General features: G+C 44.9%; 1 protein-coding gene and 1 long non-coding RNA gene across 4 annotated transcripts in view; one reads left to right on the top strand and one right to left on the bottom strand.

Annotated features, from left to right (window-relative positions):
* Nucleotides 1–21,368, bottom strand: part of LOC105833078 — an 83,111-nt gene that overhangs the window by 61,243 nt on the left and 500 nt on the right. Inside the window, exon 1 of one of the 2 annotated variants that reach the window (XM_036285289.1) lies at nucleotides 11–1,078. The exons of the other annotated variant lie outside the window; for it this stretch is intronic. The gene's annotated coding sequence lies outside the window, so the exon portion shown is untranslated. Of the gene's footprint in view, nucleotides 1–10; nucleotides 1,079–21,368 lie in introns of those variants that run through there. 2 annotated transcript variants of the gene reach the window in all.
* LOC118645032 lies at nucleotides 5,931–21,303 on the top strand. Of its 2 annotated transcripts, XR_004962802.1 has the most exons (4): nucleotides 5,931–6,783; nucleotides 7,889–15,625; nucleotides 19,354–19,617; nucleotides 20,470–21,303. It is a non-coding gene; the product is annotated as an uncharacterized LOC118645032 (long non-coding RNA). The 2 variants fall into 2 exon arrangements; XR_004962801.1 differs by having other exon boundaries at nucleotides 19,354–21,303.

Genomic DNA, 21,368 nt, shown 5'->3' with positions numbered 1-21,368 from the left:
TTTCACTCACTTTTCGTGATCCTTCTTTAATCACGCTTCTCAAGGTATCTCTGGTGAACAAAGCCTCAATTTCGTGGCAACGTTTAACTTAATTAAAAAGCGAGGGAATAAACGAACTGAACTGGGTATTCGCAATACCCAGTCATTTCGCCGCACGCTTTCCTCTCACGAAGCGAAGCGCTCGATTGTTCCGGGCGCAAAATGCGAACACAATGCGATCGTGTGATAACCTTTCACGACGAAGATTACGACGAAACGGTTGAGATCGTGCTTCACAATGGGAAAGAGACTGGTACGGACGGTGCGGATCTGCGTGCAAGACCGTGACCCGGACCGGCGTATACTTAAGTAAACGGTATAGAGAAGACTGAGCAGGTTCTAACATGCTCGCAACACGTGGGTTGAACATAGCTGACGTGTCACAAAGGCAAGAGATGAATTTTTTACTCAAACACATGATAAATTGTACAATAAAACAGATGAAAGACGAAGAATAAAGATCTGTAAAAAGTATAGAGCTCTCTTGAAAATATTACACCACATATACATTTTCTCCTTATTGCGTGAATCTTTTTATATTAACAAATATAATTTATAATTATCTGTTTTGCCCGGTGAGTTCATTAAAAGTTAAGATAAGTGGAGTTCACTGATTAAACATTATCTTCTCCCTCATTTCTGGAGCAAGCGAGTCTTAAATCTTATTTGTTGCCAAAAGTTAAAATAACTAATGATGTATTTGGCAAAAAATAAGATCAAATAAAAATCAAAACGTTACTCAACTATCTGACTTCGGTATCTGTAATGAATTGTAATGAATTTATTCGGCAACAAATTTTACACGGAATCAAAATTCAGTTTGAGCCGTGCTTGTCCTTTGCTAAACACGTAATCCTACAAATAATCGAGTGGAAACGATTACAAGAGCGAATAGCGGAGCCAATTGCAATCATAAATTATTCCGACAGAATGAAGAGACCAAATTATGCTGCCGATTGCATTTCTGCGCGTGAAATTTTACGTTTAGATTAGCATCGCAAACGTACTTTACTTCGCTTCGTCGAGACACACAACGCGTCGAAACAGAGAGAGAGAGAGAGAGAGAGAGAGAGAGAGAGAGAGAGAGAGAGAGAGAGAGAGAGAGAAAAGAGGAAAGACAGGACGGGAGAAATTACAAAACGCGGTCCGTGCGAGCAACGACGTAAATACTTTGGATTTTCTCTCCCTCCCCTCCTCCTCTCTCTCTCTCTCTCTCTTTCTCTCTCTCTCTCTCTCTGTGCCAGAAATATTAAGCTAGGTCAGTAACTGTGCGCTCAGGCGATAATTTTTACGCTTACGTTAGCGCTAAAAACGGCTTTGTTAGCCGGTAAACGCGATCACGTCGTGGCCAACATAAAAATGGCTAACGCGCCTACGTTTATCACGATAGACAGCTTATCGAAAGGAATAAAGTTAAAGGGCAAGTTGGAAAATGCGGTAATGCAGGTTGAAACCAAAGACAGACTGAACGTCGCGATTATTTCTGATCGCGATAGTTTCGCGTGAGAGAAGAAAGTGTCTCCCAGAGATAGGAAAGTTTCCATAAACGCATGGGTTATGAAGTCGTCGAGGATAGGAATATTCTCTCTGATTAAACGTGACGCGACTGAATATCGCGTCTAAATGCGATTTGATTTTGCCGGGGGTCCGGAGCGTGGGCAGAGGAACTGGAGCGGACCCCTTGCCCGTTTCTGCTTTCACCCGGCACAGCTGTCTCGTTACTTCGCTTCGTATAGTGATTTTTCAGCACAATGCGCGCCATCGCGATCGTACGAGGAGCGCTGACGATCGATATCAACTAATCGCGTGGATAACACTGATTTATATTCAAGAGCCAAACGAAATGTCAAAGGCGCGCCTCGACGTGTTGGGGCTCCTCCGAGAAAATCCGCCGAATTCATGCTGAATATTAAAGTGTCGTATAATACGTACGTGGCCGGACTGCCGTCTTCGTCGCTTAAAAAACACTGACTTCTCAAGGCGAGGCGCGAAGTGTGGCAATTCCCAGGTGAAAACCGCGCTTTCGTACCAGCCAAACCGCATGCACCACGTCCAAATTTACTGCCGTGACGAAACATTGACCGCGGAAACAACTACAATTATTGCCCGCGAGAGAGACGTAAAAGTATTTTCTTCAAACAAAAGTAGAATATCCAAAAGCCATCATAATTATAGAAATACCGAATAAGCTGAGTTGAGGATACTCGCGTATAAATGGTTGTTTCTCGAACACTAATCAGTCTAGTTACTCCCGATCATTTAAATAAATAGTCATCCGAGTTCCCACGCAAAGAATAACCGGAAGACGATAATGATGAGGATGATGATCCGTTAACACACAAGCGTCGCCTAAGGACGACTTTAATGAAGTCGATTTAAATCAAATGGCATTAAAAGCGACTCGTTCTAATAGTGAAGCTACTGAATACAATCGGTGTTTACAACAAAACCAATTTGTTGCAAACAAAATCGATCTTCTCGGTCAAATTTCACATCACGCGCTAATTCGTATTACAATAATTATTCAAACCGTAGTAGGAAATGTGAGTTTTGTTATTTCCGAAAATTTAATCGCTTCTAAAACTATAAGTATATATTTTATTTCGATGTAAACGTTCTTCTGGTAAAATTCCAGTTTCGTAAATAGCCGCGCGATTCGCCGAATATTCCGATTCAGACACGTCCGTGTACTTGGACATTTTTCATATTTGTATTTTTAATAGAGAAAACAGGAGTTTAAAAAAAAAACGAGGCGCCACAATGACCATTAATTGAACGACAGTTTTAGTCCGCAGCAATTTCGCGCTTACAAAGTTGCCGCAGATGCGTGTGCAAACACGTAATCTCGGTAGGAAACGACTTTTTCCGCGCGCGCACGCGGACTATCGGAGCCGGATAGGGCCGCGTGTATGCTCGCGAGTATGACCGCAATCTGTTATCCGTATCTGCTGCCAGATGCCAAACGCTTCGCGCCAGCAAGTTTACACGCGCGGTGCAGCTAATTGCGGTAATCTAGCTTAATGTACTGGAGAGAAGTAGTTTCGGCTAGCCGACGGGGCGATTGTTGCCGGAGATGAGGCGTCAGCGCCACACCAAATTTCCCATTACGTGCCTAATCCACGTAGCGGATGAGCCACGAATATCATAGAGATACGACGTAGTAGCGCCCATACACGTAGCGTATGACGTAACGTAAAAGCGCAACGGGAAAAGAATTTCAACGGGAGTTACGAACGAGATGATAAAACGTCCGCCGCTGCCGCCGACGAGTTCGCTTCGGCCATGAAAGAGAGCTCTGAGGGGAGAACCTGTTTTTGTGGCGTACGAGGGAAGTTAATCCGTCCCGTTGTATGAAGACCCTGAGTCGACAGCCACCCCCAAAGGGCCTGCGCGCGACAAGATAATACGAATAAAACGCGATTATCCCTGTTGAACAATGAGGAAACCGGAGCTATTGGACATTCAAGCACAATTTCTATTGTCTCCGCGTTTACGCGTTTTCCTCTTTCTCTCGTTTCCTCCCCCCCCCCCCTCTCTCTCTCTCTCTCTCTCTCTCGTTTCGGTTGAGCGTCGTGATTCTTGAGAAAGCGAGCATTTTAGACACACGAGATACCGTAAATTCAACAATTTAACGATTTGATTAATAACGTTAAATATCCTAAAATAGACTGTATTAATTGTCTCGGGAGACCAAATTACATCTCATTAGTGCTACATCTGCAATTTGCGTGAGGTCAAGCATGATTATTAACGCGTTGCAGTGTAATTACTAATATATTTCAGGCTACACAATATTAAAGCCAACGCGATTAATCATGGAGGGCAAACTAATTATTCGTTATGTTACGATGCATAATTGATATCAAATCACTATTGGAAATGAAATGTGTATAACGTTTATGGAACGAGATCGAAAACCCGCGCACTTACTCCGACGTTTACAGCCCTTAATATCGCATTGTCTGCCCTGTAAATGTATAATAGTTGCGCGAAAATATCCTAATATTATCAAAGAACTCAAATTTTATCGAAATTATTAAAAAATTGTCTCGCGAAACATTAAATATCCGTAACAATTTTTCACCGATTATGTTTCTCGACTAGAACGCTATTCCTCTTTCGCAACAACCGGTTCCGAGGGGAGTACACACACGCGCGCAGATGATCCGTGCCTCTGACAAACGCGACACGCGTGCAGCCGAAAACGCGTTCTCTATTTCAGAAAATGCGAGAACGCGCTATATTGTTCTGCGTTCCCTCGTTTTTTATAAGCGACATCTCCGTGACTATTGCAACTCTGTTGCCCCTTCGAACGCAACATGAAATCCGTGTCGTACGACTGCACGCGAGACAGTAAATTTTTATTGGAGCAATATTTCGCAGTCGCTGCGCAATTTGCGCCGCCAGGGAATATCATAAAACTTAAGATCTATAAACTTGGCGATAGTCAAAGGTAATCTTTTCGCGTTATGACGCGAAAGAGTGGATCTTAAACCGGAGCTCGAGTTTAGTTAAACACGATGAAATCGGAGATTGTGGTGTTTCGCCGTTCGAATGTAAGTTTCTCATGTTTAAAATGCGAGAAAAATACAATTTCAGAACCATGAGTTTTACGGCTACGAATCGATGTTAATGTTGTTCGAAGGAATAACGAGTGCGATGAGAAACGAGCACTGAAATATTGAAACGAAATACATCGCGCTAGGCGCGGGTTGTGGATTGCCTTTTACCGGATGGCAGCTGGCCAGATGTTGGTCGTTAATGGACTGTGCGGGTCTCAAAGTGGCACCAGACACGATTCCCCCCTCGACTGCCTAAAGTTCGTCTATGAGACAAAAGACCGACGGACCTCGCCGGAAATAAGAGAACGAGAAATCGTCCGGACGAAAAAAAAAAATAAAATAAAATAATGCGCAGTATTTCGCTCGTGATTCATCGATCGCCCGGTCTTGGAATTATCTCGTCGAGATGATCGCACACGATAGCGTTTCGAGCGCGAAAATGTTAATTAACTTCCGGGTAAAGTTGTTACGAAAGAAGCAAAAGTTCGTCGATGGAGCATCAATGCGCACACACTATTTTCCAATCTTTTTTAACAGATATTTACATTGACGTATTCCCTTTGTAGATACAAACAAAGCGATTATCTCTTCTCCACTTCCCCCCTTCCCGCGACATTCTTTTATGAGTGCCCTCTCGCACAAGGGACATAGTTGTAAAACTCTCGTTCCTCTTTCCAGCGGCTACGCGCGCGTGAATGTGAATAAAGAATCATTATGTTTTACCTCGGCATGTACATGACGCAATAATTCACAATTCGCTACGCTACCTCCGCATTTTACGTCTACTTCCACGTTCGCATACTCCAACCTATGATTATCAATCACAAAATATTAATTATCTTCTTATTTAAAAAAAAAAAAAAAAAAAAAAACCACACTTTATCCGACATTTTATCGAACATCCGAACCATCCACGTTGCGATGCGATCCAGAGGTAACGAAATCTACAAAATCCTACCGGCAACGTTTCTCTCCCGCTAAATAAACGATTCCTATTTATCCAAGAACCGTAACATCCTTACCGCCGCAATTTCATTATACAAAAAAGATTGGAAAACCTGGTACCTCGCTTTTAGCGAGTGCGATCCGGGAGGTGAGCAGCTGATATCGACACGATGAAAGATTGCACGGCGCGGTTAGTACCCCAGGTGTTCAGCGAAGATTATTACATATTCTAGAGATTAAAAATAAAAAAGAGCGAGGTGCTGTAACACGGTTATGAGCTGTTGCAAGTTTCGAGCTTAGCAACGGCCGCTGACCGTTTTCCAGCTTAGTGGCTTAGTTGCTTAGTGGCTCGTTAATTTAGGACAAATCGAGCGTAATTTTGCGAAGAGGCCAAAGCGAAGGAGAGAACAGGCTTCATCGAGGTGAATGCAATTTTTATAACGAAAAGATACGGGGCACCTGCAAAAATTCTAGCGAGTGCTGTACACCGTTCGCAACGCGCAACGGAGTGTTTCGCAAGCAACTTTTTCCTCTAACGACGTTTTACTTTTAATTTATGTGAGAGTTCGTTGCAGTCAGTCACAGTTCGCCTTCGAGCATACGGAATCACGAATGATTCGTGGGCGAAGTGGACATAAGTTTCATTCGTCGTAGCAACGGATATACTTTAGTGTGTAACTTGTGTAACTTTGATACGAGGCGGTGTATAGTTGTGCTAAAAGAAAAAATCGATCGTAATTTTGGGCTTTATCGTGAAAGAAGGCTTGCCGCCGGGCGGTTCCTTCCGCCGATAGCCTCGTGCCGTGCCCATAACTGGGCTGGTATCCCACGACTATACTATTTACTCCCTACGTGCGCGGAGTGCATCGATGCTTACACATGCTGGCGATCGATGCGCGGAGCCTGGGGAGAGAGAGAGAGAGAGAAGTGGTGGTGGTGGTGGTGGTGGTGGTGGTGATGGTGAGGTCACGCCGGGTAGGCGAGGGGCGAAGGGACACAAATAAAACGAGACTCGCGGAGACAGCTGGTCGTTCTGCCCTCGGGACAAACAACGAACCCACATGACGCAAATGCGCACACACGTACACACGCACGTACGCGCGAGTGATGTGTTTCACGCGTAACTGCAGGCACGCATACTGATGGGCCTCTCCGGATGACCGTGTACCGATATACCGGAACCGGCTCGCGCGATTTTCCGAGCGCGCGGAACACGATGCCCGCCGTGGGTCGAAAGGTATCGATAACAGATATATTAACGTCGCCACAAGTCTCGCGAGGCATTCGGACGAGTATCGGACAAGCGTCAGCCCGTTGAACGAAAATGTACGCGCACGGCGTACATGAAACGGACATCAAATTGATTGATACAAATGACAGGACAAATTGCCGCGTTGTACATCTAACTCTTAAATATCGATAAAACTGTATTTCCATTTGCGTTTCAAAATTAGATTTTAATAACATCCATTACTGAGCACGAGGAAACAAAAAATGGCGAACGAATATGGATTTGCGATTTGTTTCTATCCTATCAAGCACGGACGCCGTTCGAATCGACCGCAGTGCTTCGCGGAAACATATTTTTAATATATTACAAGAGCAGCGCCGAAAATAAGCACGGTATCTGCAATGTACATTCAATAAGAAGCTGCTCCGAAACTAATTTGTCATTCATAGGCCATTTGAACGATTCGATAACGTGTAAGACCGTTAATGTCGTAAGCTCTTGACAAGATATATCGGCAATACCTGAACGTTCAAACGTTGCAAAATCGATGGACCAGAAGAAAATATGCGTCCACGCGAAATTTTAATATTTTTTAAATAATTTATTCTATTAACAAAATAATTTTTTAAGTAAATACTATCGAAAAATCATAGTTTGTAAAAAGTCAAGAAAGCTTTCGCGAAAATATGAGCGTAAATATATCATATTTCATAAAATTATCGTACGACATAAATTCACGTCTATTTATAATTGTCTAGTAAAGTTAATTTGTATAAAGTCTGTTATTTAAACTGCGCGATAAGACACAATTTATCTCTATTAAGTCCTTGCGTGGCTTACCGCGATAATATAGTGATAACCGAGTAGCAGTCTCACTTTTCCTCGTTTCAATTGCGTCTGTTAAAATTTTAGGGTTAAGCCTTCAACTTCGCTTCATTTATCGCGAAAGGCTAAACGGCAAGCAATTAGCAAATGCGCCGAGCTTCGACCCAGTCTTTCAATAGTTTTTATTCGCGTCGGCTTAAAGAACCTAAAAGTCAATGTCTCGAAAGAGGAAAATTGTCTGAAGGCGCGTTTTATATTTTCTTCTTTTTTTTTTTTGTCGCTTTAGCTTGCAAGGCGAGAAAAACACGTAAAACGAGGCCGGTTGGCGCAGGATGAAGCACGTTTATTAGTGGAACGAGGCCAGATCAACGAGGCCGAAGGAACTTCTTTATCGCTCTTCCTTTAAAAACCCAACGCGCTATCATTAAGACACTTCGTGCACTTTGTCCGCACTTTTATTAAATCGCACATCGTCGACGTCAAAATTCCAGAAAAGTTATTCAACTATATCGATTTAAAAAAGTAAGTAGAGTTTCACATCTCTAATACTAAAATTACTTTATGTGGGTATGTGAGGAAGGAGGGGGAGGGCAAATATTTTATTTCGTTCATTTTATTAGTTTTTCTTTTCTGTTGAGTCATTCGTTTTCATTCTTAATTCATTCCGATAGCATTTACGTCATCACGTCATCACTTATTCTTAAATTTATATTGCATATTTCCGGCAGGTTTACAGCAAATAATAACGCGTTATGAAACAATACATCAAATCAAAGATGAGTATCAGAGTTCCGCCCGCATAGAACATTATGGTCAATTCGTCATAAATTCTTATTGGTAGAATGTGCTATCAGTGTCAACTCACGTGTTATAAATCTTTTTAAACTATAAAAGCTCAGGGGCTCGATTCTTGAAGTCATTCACAAGAGAAACGTATACGCAAAATACTCGCTCTAACAGAAAAGTTGCAAGTTTATTGGTTAATAGCCATACGATAGCCAATAAATTTCTAACTTTTCTGTAAGAACAGAATTTGCGAATACGTTTCTCTTGCGAATGAATTCAAGAATCGAGCCCCTGGAATCATGGCAAAAGAACGAGCAGCTGTGTTAGCTACATTAAATTTTCGAAAAAAAAAAAAACGTTACTAAATGTAATAAACATATATGTAGAAACACTATGCGATATACGGAATGTCACTTGAAATAATCTAGTTAATGAGACAGACGGTGAAATCAACTTGAACGTATCGACCGGGAATTCCAATAACCACTTGACGAAACAAAAAAATAGACAAAGTTTTCCTTTTAAGATTCAATCGGCATTTTACATTATCTTTAACAAATTAATTACAGATGAATAAGATGACATCACAGCGCCAATAAAACATAAATGACTGTAAAAATATTAACAGAGATGTTAATATATGCTCGAAACAACATTCGCCTGACGACAAGTTTGCATACAAAAGAACAGAATGCGACAGGTGTTTGATATTGATGATCGAGTCGTCGAGCCGAAGTCCATCAGGAAAGATGATGTTTAAAAAAAAAAAGGAGTTTGATATCGGCGCGATATAGTAAGCGAGATTAATTTCGGTAGACAATCTATGAGGTCGAATATCGCGATGCGGTTTAAACTGCAACGCGAATGCATTCTCGCGGGACTTCCATGCCACGACTCGATCGCCATCATCGCCACGGTCTCGATTAATCGCGTCTGCTGGTACGTACAGCTTCATATCAGTCGCAGCGTTGCCACGTTATTGCGCCTGGTAATTCAACAGATGCTCGACTGAAGCGTCTGCCAAGGGCAGAAACGATCGCGACCGTCGAACGAATACGCGGCAATTTGTTTCGGGGAGCGCAATTTCGACGTTGCACGGTAGATACAGCGGAGAATTCTCGGTTACGTTTTCCCTCGCTCGATACAGCTTCCAATTTCTGAAGTGGTCGAGTCGCAGAGCGCGGGCTTGCGACTCTCGTGGACGTGGGCGAACGAACTCTTTAGGGCCAGACGGCGTAGGTAAATGCGCGGCGCGGCGACGACATCGCATAAATAAAATCTAATGGTTTCTTTTCTTACCACCGTGTCGAACGTATATTTATTTCGAATCACGTCGCGGGCGCAACGCGAACCGTAAATACGGTATGAAGTTTCGTAACCCGGGCTCTCAATGCAGGAACGCAACGTGCGCGTGTAAATACACGTCTATCACATCGGCCAACCCTTCCTTCGAACCGCGTCCCTCTCCCCCTTTAATTTTTTTTCTACTCACTTATCGGGTATCGCGCGTTGACGCTTTCTCACGCTGTTCGTTTCGTCACGGCCGGCCGATCCCCGTTTAACACGTTCGTCAATAAATCTTGATACGTAAAGTATCTCGCGATACGACGTTACAGTTTGCACGGTGGACATCGCGAGCGACGTTAAATTGAGTTCCAACGCGCTCGTTTTGAATTCATCACAGCGCGCAGATCAAGAGAAATTCGCGCGAACAATCGTGTCACATTTCGCAGATAACGAAACCCCGACAAGTTGCGTCGCGTAATTACCGCATTGAGTCTTTCGTCCATTCAACTAACGATGTGAATGAAATCATAATCAAAAAGATCATAACGCGATTATTGTAAAATTTCATCGGTGATTATTTGATCGACTGCATGTTTAGGAAATATTGTGCTCAATAACAATTCGAAAGGTTGTCTTGAAGAAAGTTACACTGATAAATATTAAAGAATCAAATTTAAATAAATTCTTTGAGTTAAATATAACATTTTGTTCTTTTCCATATGTCAAAATTTATAATTTTAAATTTATTATTATTTTTATTGTAAGTTAAAAAAAATAACCTTATAAAAAAAACAGCTTAGTTATTAACATAAACTACGTTCAAATTTCTTGCGTTAAATTGTTAATTCCATTGTTTTAGTTAAATTAATGACATATCGAATAGGAGCAATGGTGGACCTTACAGAATTGATTAAAAATAGCTGAAATAATTATAAAAATAACTTTCCTCCTTCCCGGCACTACGAATTTAACATTTTAACAGTGTGTAGCAGTGATTATATTTTGCAAAGTAAATATACTCAAAGTAAATATATTCAAAACTAAAGAAAGTATACTTTCTTTACATACTGTTGATTACATTTGCAACGATATCTTTCGCACTACATTGGAGAGCCTATAACATCGGTTGTAACTTGGTCTAACTGCACCTAAACTCTGAATCGGCGGGCATGAATAGTGCGACGCCATTAAACTTCGGATAGTAATAACATCTGAATGCAGTCGTCATCGTGATATGCAATCGAATTTAGTTTAGTGTCAACGTTCCTCGCTCGCGAAGAAACGAGACGCGCCTGAATAGAGAAGCGACGCGAATTACGCGGATTGAATGAGGAGCGATGCTCCGAATGCGCAAAATTTTCACTAGTTTTGCATCATTACAGCGAATGGGCCGTGATAAAGGATGAATGGAATTTACAATAAAAGAATCACCGATTCACGTACTGATTCACATAATTCCCATCTATAAACTGCCAGAGACCATATAGAAAGAATTTGCCCGTTAATTCCGTAATTTTATTAATCCGGTTTTTTGTCCGATTAAATTTTGATTGAACGGTGCGCGGTCTGCTCGTATCGTGAATTATCGCGGGGACGCGATTGAAAGTTCCCCATTTTCCACATAATGCGGGACGGGAGATATATTATATATACGAGAGCAGACTGCATAATTATAAATTCGCAATCACTTTCAGACGTATCGCTGCACGTTCCGACTTCACAAATAACACGTCGTCAATAAATTACCCCCAGTATCGATCGGCCATACGGCTCGTGATATTCTTTTGTATGAGAAACGAATAACCGCGATCAATAATCTCCATGTGCATATAGACAATAACCGTAAAAGTTATCCCTCGTCGCATACAAGGGCAATCTATTCCTTTATTGGAGCGGACACGGTATCGCTAATCGAGCACTTTTTTCAAGAACGTATGCACCATTAAACCGGTGTAAGCACGAAATCGTATCGACATCACCGGGGGAGTAGCTCATGATTAAATAGAAACTTAATATTATTAGGCCCAAATGGGGCGCTCGATAAGTGACTCGCTCTTACGTAACGTAGACACACGCGAGCGATCGACGTTGTGTAATATAAGTGGTCTAAATACGATATGCCGAGAGAGATAATCATTTACAATGAGCATCACTAAACCTTTATCGATTTCTATGCACAATGCGGGCATTCGACGTGGCAATCGTAAAATGTAAACGCGGATCCTTTCAGCGACGTAAGTGCAGTCGCTCGAAGCAAAATACGTTCGCGATCTCTTCGCGCGCTCATCGTAGAACTAATCATCAGGTTCACTAGGGAAAAATCGGAGAGGAAAGTGACGACAAGTACTCGTAATACTTTACAACGGAAATGAGTTTCCGTCCGTTCGCAGCTGTTGGATAAATTGATTCTCAGTTAACCCGCCTTAAGCGCCGTGTAAAATCGCAAAGTAAATCTGCTCGCGAACAACTTCTCAAACAAATATTGCGCAAAGTATGATCCAAGTTGTAACGATTTAGGAAAATAAAAAATAATAATAATTTCTCTCAACGACGAGTGCCGGCGCGTTGAAGATCGAGTGCCGCCCGGCGCTGTTCGCGAGCGAGACGTTACGTGTCACGACGCGACAGCCGGAGGCGTAACGGAGGAACGGTAGCGTTATTTCCGCGAAGTCGGCTTCTCCTCGAACCAACGAGGAAAAGCGGAGCAGAGGCGCAGGTAAGGAGGCTTCGCGCTTCGACGGATCGCGGAACGCCTACGCGATCGCGGACCAAACCGGTTCTCCCGACCTATCGCCTGGGCCTCTTCCATCTCGACAATTATCGATTAGCCCTCGTAATGTTTGTTGAAATTCAACGCGCGAAAACTCACGCGGGCGGAGAGAAAACATTGGGCGTATGTCATCCATGAGGGAAGGAAGGCGAAAGCCCACATGTGCATCACGGGGTCTACCGTTCACCAGTTCACCCCGTGGAACGGCATCGCGCGCTTGTAGCATTCGGGGAAGCATCGTGTCCATGGTGATTGCCTCTCATGGTCGCTGCATGGTCCCCCTCCCAAAAGAGAACATTGTCGGGGGGGGGGGGGGGGCCTCTCGGATCATAAGCTCGATCCCCGACGAACGATCGCCGCGTCAACACACGCACGCACATCCAAGGGTTGCCCTAAACGCATCGTGGTCTTTTAGAATATAATTGTTTCGCTGATAAAGAAAACATTTTTACTCTCGTTATTTTCGCCCCATTTTGCGAGTTATATCCGATCGATATTTAATATCTCTACATTGATAAAACAAAGCGAGCGATGATGAAATTGAAAAATTCCCTATTCACGGATTAAGACGACCCTGCGCGTGGCGTGGGAAGGCCCGGGAAAATTGCGTGCTGGGATAGAGCGAGGGAAGGAGAAGGCAGGCATGTGGGAGGGGGGGGGGAGAGAGGGAGCTAGAAACAGAAGGGAACGACTAGTCGTTGGACGCTCCGTTGAAGCGCGGAGTAGAGAGCCGGCCGACGAGCCGAGTCTGGAATCGAGGGTCTTTCACGATGAGAGAGCGCGCCATAACGACCGGGAGGGGAGCGGGGACAAAGGGACGGAGAGAAGGAGGGGATCGCGAGAGGGAGGAGCGCCCGAGGGGTTGAGGCCCGTTGCGCGATGTAATAGCCTCGCGAAATCTCATTTCGGGAAAACATTTGTGAGGCCGGGACGGTTAAAAAATTACGCGAGTCAGAGAATGTGAGGTAAATGAGATATCCCAGGATGAATAGGCGCTAGGTTTGCAATACCGCGGAGAGAGAAAGAACGAATTTGCGCGACTTGCGTCACAACGACGGAAACGTACACGAGTTTCCCCACGCGATAAAAGCCACGCGAAAACGTTACGCGTCTATGAGGGGGCTGCTCTTCTCGACGACGCGACGCGACGTCGCGTCGACCTCCTTTGGAGCGTTAATACGACAAGCGTCGCGCGTGTAAAACAACAATCGACGGACGCCGGAAAAGGGAACGGAGCCAACAAAACCGCGTCCCGCGACGAGGGCGTCGGGCGAAGCGTTTATCTACGCGGAACTTGAATTCTGTATGCTCGCTCACGCGTCGGGTTACCGCACGCACTATTCACGTCAACGTTCCGCGGGTATAATCACGGAGAGAATATCAAATAAAATACCCGATAGAGGTATAGGCTCAGGGAGAGATAATTTCAGTCGCGTAAGCGTTTCTCCTCCTCGATAAAAATCGGACGTAAGCCGGGACCTTTGCGCTGCACGCAAACATCCGTTTGACGTCACGTCTCTCAAAACTGCACCGAGGCGTAGGTATCGATCAACTCTAATAGTAATACCACGTGTAATGCATCCGATGATCCGGGGAGGAAGGGAGGGAGGGAGAGAGAGAGACTTTTCTTTCATGAAAGAAAAGTGCCGTCCGTACAAAACCCTTCCGCGTACGCGCCGCGACCTAACGGGAGCATCGGTTAAAAGGAAATGACGGAATTGACTCGTACGACGAGTCACAAAGCGGGACGCATTTGAATACACGACGCGCGGGTGGCTCTTACTGACGTTACTAGATCGTCCTGTCCCGTTCCATTAAACGGAGAAATCCTCTCGACGGCAGAAACGGCAACGGCGGCGGTGGTGACCAACTTTCGTCGACCGGGGATCGAAACCCTGGGAGAGAGAAAGAGAGATATCTTCCTCTCGTCTCTCGATCTCTCCTGAAGCGACGAGATGTGGTGGCCTCGCGAGCAGAAACGCGAGGAGAATTCGCTCGCGTGGTTTCGTGACTCGTGATCCTGGCGCAGATCAACCGTGCGCCGGCGTTGCCGAATTTTCTGTTCTGACAACAAAAAATGGCCGCTTCTCCGTGGAGACGTGTGTTCGTGTGTACGCACGTATGTGTGTGTACGTTGTTGTTACAGAGAAGGGGAGCATAGAATGAGAAAACGAGGGGGACCTGGAGAGAGGGCAAGAGTGGGACCGCATGAAAGCCACTGGAACAGGGTAGGGTAGGGAAGAGACGAAAGAGACGGGGGAGATTGCCAATAGCGTAAGACTGAGATATAATTTTCAGTTAAGTCGTCGTTACTAGATATTAGAAGATATCCAAGTTGTAACTCCGGGTATTAATCTCCCGACACGTTGCACGAACTTAGCGGACAATGCGCCGAGAGACACGTTCGATTCAACATCGGGACTAAGAGATATTTATAATTATGTTTAATTATGTTTGCCGTAGCGTTTGTGGGAAGCGTTTATATCCGACGAAATGCCAGCAACAGTCGTTGCAGCTCATGTCGACATTAAGGAAGACCCGACGACATCCATCGTCAGGCTGAAACGACGAGCCGATGATGAAAAATCGACTGTATCTCATCGAGATGGGATATCGTATCAGCATTTTGTAAGGCGAAATTTCGGTATCGATGCAATCGTGCGACGCGTAACTTAAACGAACACCGTCTTTCACGGTCCGTCATCGAAATTGGACGTAGAAGCGACTTTCGCCGGCAGATGCGCGATAATATCGCAGCGGGTCGCAATTTCGCGCATAAACTCCAGGAACGGAACGAGCCGCGCGCCGGCGCGACGTCGCGTCTCGGTCTCGCTCGCTTTTTGCTCGCACGCGGATACGTTCACAAAGGGAACCTCGAGCGATCTCGAGGGCTTCCCCTCGCGATTACGCCAATGAGTCGACCCAGCGAGGCAGCACGGACGGACAGTCGGCTGCGCTGTTGCCAAGCGGAAACCACAAACCGGCGGCATTTTCTTCTTCCACGAAGACACGGACAGACAACGCGTTCCGCTCGCCTACCGTGTTACCTCGTACACGTAGGAGGAGGCACCGCTCCACGAGCGGAAGGGGTGGACGGGCGCGGGGATAAACCAAGGATCGAAATACAATCGGCCATCGGGAGATATGAAGAATGAGAGACGGAGGATCGGCCAGCGCGCGGTAAGACAGCTGCGAGGAGTACATCATCTAAAAGGAAGGCAGGCAGGATGGAATTTGCGAGAGACATTTTCGTCGTTTGCTCAAAATCTCCCCGTTATCGGCCGGCCTCGACGATGATGTATCAATGATCCGCTAAAGTCGTTTATGACGACTGAAATAATAGCCCCGGTAATCCTGACAAATAGCGGATGAAAAAAAAACGCTTATTGCACGTTTCGTTATCAGCGACGAACGATGAGCGATAATATAACGATAATTATTATCAGCGGTAATTATGCGTCGCTTTGCACTTGTTAGCGCTCTTGGGACCGTTTCTACCAACGTGGATTAACTTTAATCTCGGTTTAACTTACTTGTTATCTTATTCTAGTTCCAAAAAATTAGAAAAAGATAAAGAATAAGTTAAACAGAGCTGAAAGTTAATCTCCATTGGTAGAAAACGGCCCTTAATCGCACACAATGAACGCAACCATTTCAATCTCGATGCGTCGTAAACAGATTTACAAAACTCCAATTACTCCCGTCGTCACAATTTAATACGAACGATAAGTCGCTTTTCACTTCTTCTAACGCGGCGGCTATATCTCGAAATATTTATTTCATTCAAAAGAGATTTCGATCGAATAGCAAATGCAGCGAATCTTGCATAGGGCATTCGAATTAGTTAAAACAACGTTAGGCAGCGTGCTAAAGTTAACCCGATCGACAGCTAAATAATAGACGTACAAATTTAACTAACCGTATATAGATATACGGGCGAATCAGTTGAATGGACTGCGTTAAAGGAAGACGACTCATTTAGATTACTTGCGACACACACGCGTCGCTTTTAGACTCGGCGACACAAAGTGCACGATATAGAACAAAGAACGACAAATTAACCGATACGTACGATCGAATTAAGTTAACGATTGTTTCAGCGAACACCCGCTTGCATACTTCCGCATTGCCCGTGCGGGAAACTAACGCACGCGAAACACGTACAATTTTGTAGGAAGTGATTAGAATTTCAGCTGCGTAAAACCACTATCAGACTTCCTCGTACACCCGTTTTCTACACGAACGTACGAACGAGGTTATATTATATATTACAAGGGACACGCTGTATATGCCGGATTCATAATGAATTATTTCCCCGATATCGCGAACATGTTGCAAGTAAAGAAAGAAAAAAACGCTGGAACCGCATGTATTTCCGACGTAGCTATCGAAAAAGGTGGCAAATTAAAGAGATGTCGCGTGTACACAACTTTATTAAAATATTGCGTCTCTTTATATTAACGCTATTACAGTTTCTTGATAAAATATCAGTATTCTCCATTCAAATTAAATATTTATGTTATGCAGCATCTCTTTAATTCGCCACTTTTTGCGCTATATCAATAAAAATATAATAGAATGAAGTAGAACAGTCAAGAGAACGAGATACGATACAACAGCACTACGATTCTCAAAAATATAGTATATCTTTTCGAGTCTTTCGTGTTCGATCGGCGATTCTTCGCGAATTCACGCTCCGTTTCTTTTATATAATCGTAATTTTGCTGGTTTTTACGTATTACGAAATACGTAGTTTGACGTTGGGATTTCGCTTGAAAAGGCGAGTCACGATGGAAAAAGCTTCGGAAACTACCGCGCTAGGCACCGGCCGGACACGGAGTGAAATAACAGAGAAACAGCACGGCACAGCACGGCGCGGCGGGATATGATGCGCAACGGGCAACGGCAGCATAAAACAGCGACGAACGCGAGAACGCGCGGAAGACAATACGGAATTGCACAAAAATCCGCGGTGGAGTAGAGAAACCGAAATTACACCCGGCTATTCTCTCCGATTTATCCGTGAAGCGACAGTTCGACGTATCTATCCCACGAATACATGGTGGTGCAGGGTGTGTAGCGTCACACCTCTCTGCGAAATTGGCACCATGAATTCCGTAAGTTCCGACAATGAAACCGCGAGTCGTAAACGTTCATTAAACGGACGTAGAACGACAGCGCGTGCCGAACCCACGAGTAATAATAACACGGAGTGTTAGAGATATACCGGCATATACGTGTTTCTGTTGGTCGGTCTCTTTCGTCCACATAAATTTGGGACTGCGCAGACTAACCAATCAGAAAGCTCCTTCCACCCTTTCGTCTCGATTCGATTGCGTGATGGTGTTAGGCGTCGCATCTAACGTAAATGTTTTGCCCTCTCTCTCTCTCTCTCTCTCTCTCTCTCTCTCTCTCTCTCTCTCTCTCTCTCTCTCTCTCTCTCTCTCTCTCTCTCTCTCTCTCTCTCTCTCTCTTTCTCTCTCTTTCTCTCTGTTTCTCTTTCTCTCATGGACAATATGACAGGAAGTTTCGCAAAAATGACGGAGACAACAAACTTTTTCCGGTAGGTGCGAGTCGCATGCGTAATTAATGTCGGTATAATTTCATTGAGTTAAATCATCGATCGATTACATCTTTCACGTGTCACATATATCGAAGCAACGGTTTTCTGAGTGACGGAATGTCGCGAAACAGCGCGATACTCGGGTTCAAATGCGAAAAAATTGAATTTTGGTTTATTAGAAAAGAATTACGCGTGCCACGCGAAATGTACGAAATTGATTATGCACGTGAAAGTATGATTAACGGGAAACGATAGCATATTTCGGCGTATTTCGGCGTGTTATCGTCGCACGTCCGTCGCGTAAAGTCTCTGGCAATTCTAAGAAAGAAAGAAAAAGAAAAGGGAGAAAAGAATGCAACCTCACGCCGTCGTCCCTATCTCTCACGCGTCGTGGTTTGGAATTTCCTTTCGAGATTAGATCATCTACGAAATTGCACGCCGCAAAACGCCACTGACGATACAAGCCATTTAAACAAAATAAACGCACGAAACTGGAACGCCATCCTCGCCGCGTCGCGGGCATAGTTAGGCTGTAAAACCGCCAACACAGTTCACGATTACAATTACAGTTACATGAGCTGAATTTACGTTTCGTATCTTGAATTTTCGTGAAGAATCTCTACGTTCTTAAAATATATAGTCGCAATGTTTCGCGTTCAAGGTAAAATTTTACAGTCAAACGTTATTGCAATTTGTATATATGGACGGCAAAATCAAATCAAAAGATTATTATCGATTCCAATGGAGTCTGATCCTGTCGGTTTCGTGTAGACCACGCGCGTCGAAATTATCCCTTTCTGATGCGAAAATGACGCAGAATCTCGATACAACTCGGCGGTTCGAACGCTCTTTGACGAATAGTTTTCGACAAATCCGCGACGGGTGGAAAAAAAGCAACGCGATGGAGGCCGATTCCTCCCGCCGATGACCTCGAGGCCAATCGGCAATTTTATGATGGCTCGGACTCTCGCATTTGTGAGGACGAGAGGGAGGGAGAGGGAGAGAGAACGCGTAGTTGCCAGGTCTCTCACCAAGCTGTAGACCATCCAAATAACGCTCCTTCGAAGCCCTCCTCTCTCTCTCTCTCTCTCTCTCGTGGACTTTAAGGCGACGCTAGCGATATGGGGATATCTCTTTAAAGCGCCAGCCACAGCGACGCGACAGTGGTGCTCACGATCGATAGCCCCGCGAGCTGCTGTAACGTGTCTATGTCTACGCGCGACGAACACGCTCCACGCTCGCGCGTAGACTACCATCGATGCGCGTAATCTACGCAGACAGTGCGTAATCTACGCAGACATCGCGCATAATGACTGCACTTTCTCCGCTTTTCCCTTGTTTCTAGAAACCACAGTTCGCAATCGGAGAAACAACGCTCGATTTCACACGAGCGAGGTTTCGAATCTCGAGTGTCAAGAGGGGAATGAATCCGAGCGTCTTACACAACTGGCGAAATATCATTCGCGTCCAACATCGGCCGATTCCGAGGATGCGTCGCGATGAATCTGGACCGATTACGGAGTCTGGAGGTAACAGGAGATATATATATATATTACGTGGAAAAGAAGCAAGACAAGAAGAAACTCCGTCCGATCCGCAGCCGAACCAGGTACGCATACTCCTCAGCTCCGATCAGGTGTGTCGGCTAAAACCTGTTGGCTCGCCTTCCTCCTTCCCTTTGTGAACGAGACAGGTGGTGGCCATAGGGCCCAGCAGCTTTCGACGAGACGAAGAAAGAGGAATGAAAACACGCGTACACAGAAAGAGCGGGGGTGATCTCGAAGGAAAATCTCGGATCCAATTTTTCCGGTCCGAATGTGCCGCGGCTGCTCGTAAATCCTCGATGGAGGCGGGACGGGGCGAGGGAGGAAGGGACGCGGTTTTACGAGCGAAGGAACAAAGACTAGAGAGGCAAACGCGCGCGCGTAACGGAGAGCGCACTCGAGATGCGCGGATTTACGAAACGCGGAATAAGCGGCCCCATTATCACGAGCTGCCGCGGATGAGTCACGGCTTCATAACCGAGTCTTAAGCTCCACTTTTGCGCGGTTAGACTCTCCGTCTTGCTCTTCCTTCGCGATCCCCGCTGGAAGTAGGAGGTTGTCGTTACGCTCGCGAAAAAAGGGACGTGTGACTCCGAGTTCGATACCTTTCACCCCTATTAATTATCTTGGAGTGATTCGAAAAGCGATTAAGTCTAGAAATCCTTATCTCTGCCTTTTATCGAAACGCATATATACGTAAAAATAGAGATAAGGTTATAAAAAGATAAATATATCGGATGTATCTCAGGCCGATATGCGTTTCCGATACGCATTTATTACATATAGGACGTAGTCACGCGATAAAAGAGAGAGAGAGAAAGAGAAGGGGAGAAGATTACAATTAATCTACGAATGTTAGCGAGACTGCTTTTCGTAAAAACACACCGAATATACTATATATGTGTCTTTTTCAAAAGAATAATAGGGGAGAAGATGGAGGACGACGAATTTCCTACGAGATGCAGGTGCGACCGTTGGACCCGCGAGAAGAGCCCCCGAACGGCCGATTCGACTCGACAACGAGATCGCAGAAGCGCGAACGATTACGTCTATTTTCACGTAACACGCGGTGGCGGCGACGCGGGGTTTCCTACGCGGTCGCGAAAAATATTACGACGGATGCACGCATGCGCGGGTCAGCGCGTTAACATTCGCGCGACCGACGGTAAGATTCTAAAGTGCACTGACCTCTTGGCCGCTATGCGAAAGCTAGGCGGCTGTGTGTAGGAAAGTGATAGTTACGAATACGTGCGTCCGATTGTAATACGCGCTCGTCGTCGTTTATTGTTCCCCCCCCCCCCCCCGCGATATCGGCTTCCGCCTGTTCGATATTGACGCGTTCAGTCGACAGCTGTCCTTTACGCGACTTCTTCGGCGAGGAGGAATCGTCGTCGGTCGACCGATACGACCTTGCGATTTTTCTTTCTTTCTACTCCCCTTTTTATTTCGCGGAAATTGACAATAACGCGGATGTGGGCGCGCAAGAGCGCGAAATCATTGACGTCCCTTTTCTTTAGCGATCCATTCTTGCGCGGGCGTTGTGACACATATACGACCCTATTTATTCACGAAAAAATGTGTTTCCTTAAAATAGATAACCTTGCGTTTCGTTGATCCGTAACGCGACAATGTAACGTGGCTTACAAACGTAACCTCTTTTGATAATTACATTATATATCTTTTTACGGTATCAATTCGGAAAAAATCCAATTAACGTAATAGCGATCCTAATATCTCTACGCGGGCGCAAATTAAAAATCCAATTAAAGGGAAAATAAAAGCAGCCTGCGAGTACCGGAGTCACTGCCAGCGGGCG

Source organism: Monomorium pharaonis, chromosome 4 (assembly GCF_013373865.1).
Source record: "Monomorium pharaonis isolate MP-MQ-018 chromosome 4, ASM1337386v2, whole genome shotgun sequence".
NCBI classification, from domain to species: Eukaryota; Metazoa; Arthropoda; class Insecta; order Hymenoptera; family Formicidae; genus Monomorium; species Monomorium pharaonis.
The sequence above is the reverse complement of the archived record's forward strand: the minus strand, read 5'-3'. Positions and strand labels throughout refer to the sequence as shown.